Below are 2,330 nucleotides of genomic sequence, written 5' to 3' on the forward strand. Positions count from 1 at the left end.
ATTAACTGTGAGGGAAATCCAGCCAGTCAAGTGGAATGCAAATGTAACAAAAATGATAATGATTTTGATGATTACTAAAAGAAAAGGGAAGAGGATCTGTAAGATTCTTTACCTACCACCTTAACTACATCCTTGGTAACAACATCCTAAGTTTTCAAAGAGTACTGCTTTGTCCAGCTCTGAATCTACATCATCGAAATGTTGTTAACCAGGTAGCATCACGCAGGTGTAGCCAATGAGAAATTTTCGAGGGATTTAAAAAATAGAATTGTCAGATGTATACTTACCTTTTGGGATTTCCAGCACCAAGGACGATGCAAGTGTTGTCTAGTGTCATCATAGCTACTATATAGACAGCCCGTGTGAGACGAAAGCCATCACACATGATAGCAAAACAAGAGATGGAGAGAGTTAAGCTGAGCGCTGCGAATGGGGCCTTTGCCTGCCTATAAAAAGGAATTTCTGATAACTGGAAAAACGTGACTTCTTTAGGCGAGTTTCAATTTGGCAAATCAACAGAATTTTCATGAAAAGGAGAAGAGTCCTGTGCTTCTGGGTGAAAGCAGCTCATGAGGTTGAGAGTAGAGTACGGCCTGGTGCATAGGTGCAGTGTACACTGAATAACCATACACAGTTGCTCAGTCTGTTGCCATTTCTTGCATCCCTGGATCCAGCCATTTCTGCAGCTGCTTGATCCTTGGACTTTGCCATTACATGAGCCAATAATTTCCCTTTCTGCACACAGAAGTTGAAAGCCACCTGCAATCAGATGAACCCTGTATTTAGTAAGTAGAAGTAGAATGTGCCAGAATCAGATCTCAGAATGAAATTGGTTAAGATGGGGCATGGTTTGAATATTTGTCATCTGTCTCAAGATGTAGCAGCATAAAGGGTTAAATTATGGTTTATTGAGTGTTGGAACTCACAGTCATTTCTATTAAGGCTTGAGTTTTATTGTTTATGTAAAATTGGTCTGTGGTTTTAATTTTGTTTTGCTTTCTAACATTTTGATGCAAATGATATGCTTCATTTTCAAGATGAATTGGGACGAATTTCCACTGAAATGGAATTATCTCACACTGAAGTATATAATCAAACTTACCGAGACAACTGTCTGGGACTAATCTTTATTGAAATAATTTATTGGAAACAATTTATTTCTTTCATAGTTCTTGCTCTACTCAATTTCTCTACCTGTTATTTAGAAAAATATGTAAGAAAAATTTATTGAGAATTTTGTACCTCCTGATGGTAAAAAGTATTTATAATTTCACTTCTTTCTTGACTAATCATCTACAGACATTTCTTTGTTATGTACGTTTTTGAAAACCAAGATTTTAAATGTGTAAAACTACTCATACTATTTATCTTTTAAAATTTTATTGCTTTTTGCTTTCATCATTGTAGTTTCTTTGTATTTTTCTTAGATATTTTGGTATTTTTTTCTGGTCTCTTAAATTGATTTTATTCTTTCTTTTATAATAATGAAAATATTTAAGGCTGTGTGTTTTTTTTTCTGAATGCAGCTTTTGCTGTATCATTTAAGTTTTGATATGTTGCATTAGCAATATTGTTACTTGCTAAATAGTCTGCAACTGTAATTTAGATACTCCCTTTAAACCAGAAATAATTTAGTAATATTAATTCACTGCATGTGTGGGTATTTCCAAGTCACTGAATTTTTGTTTGTTCATCTTTTATCATATAATTTAGTATATTATGCTCATGACAGGTAAGTGTCCCAATATATAAAAAGCAGTTGGAGAAAAATATGGTCACATAATCTTAAGGGATTTTACTCGCTTCAAGATGTTTTAGAAAACATGGGTGCTAACTCTACCTAATTTCAAGACTTATTCATAAAAAGAAGCTTTCACTGGGTTTTATGCATCTATCTACCCATTATTTTGACTTTTAAAAATCCCCTCCTAATATCCATCTTCAACTTTCATTTTATCCTTAAAACCTAAAATTCAGAATAAATCATTAGAATTAATAAAGAATACAGACCCGGAGGAGACTTCTGAGGTTTACCTCTGGAAGGCTTGCTTTCTCCTCTTGATTGTCTGTATTCAATAACACCACTGATTCGATGGATTATTTCAATCATTTCAAACCTTGCCGACCTCCCAAATAAATTCTATCTTGTGCCTTCATAAATCAACCAACCACCAAAGGATAAAACTATCCTAAGTTATGGGTACTTGTGTATCAAACAAAGAACAAGTTGGTTAAGATTATTTTGCCTGGAAGTTGTCAACCTTAATAACAAATATAGAGAGGGGTCTCTAAAAAAAAGATGTTTATTTCAGAATGGGCATTGCAATGGG

This window comes from Callithrix jacchus, chromosome 13, assembly GCF_049354715.1.
Source record: "Callithrix jacchus isolate 240 chromosome 13, calJac240_pri, whole genome shotgun sequence".
Classification (NCBI taxonomy): domain Eukaryota; kingdom Metazoa; phylum Chordata; class Mammalia; order Primates; family Cebidae; genus Callithrix; species Callithrix jacchus.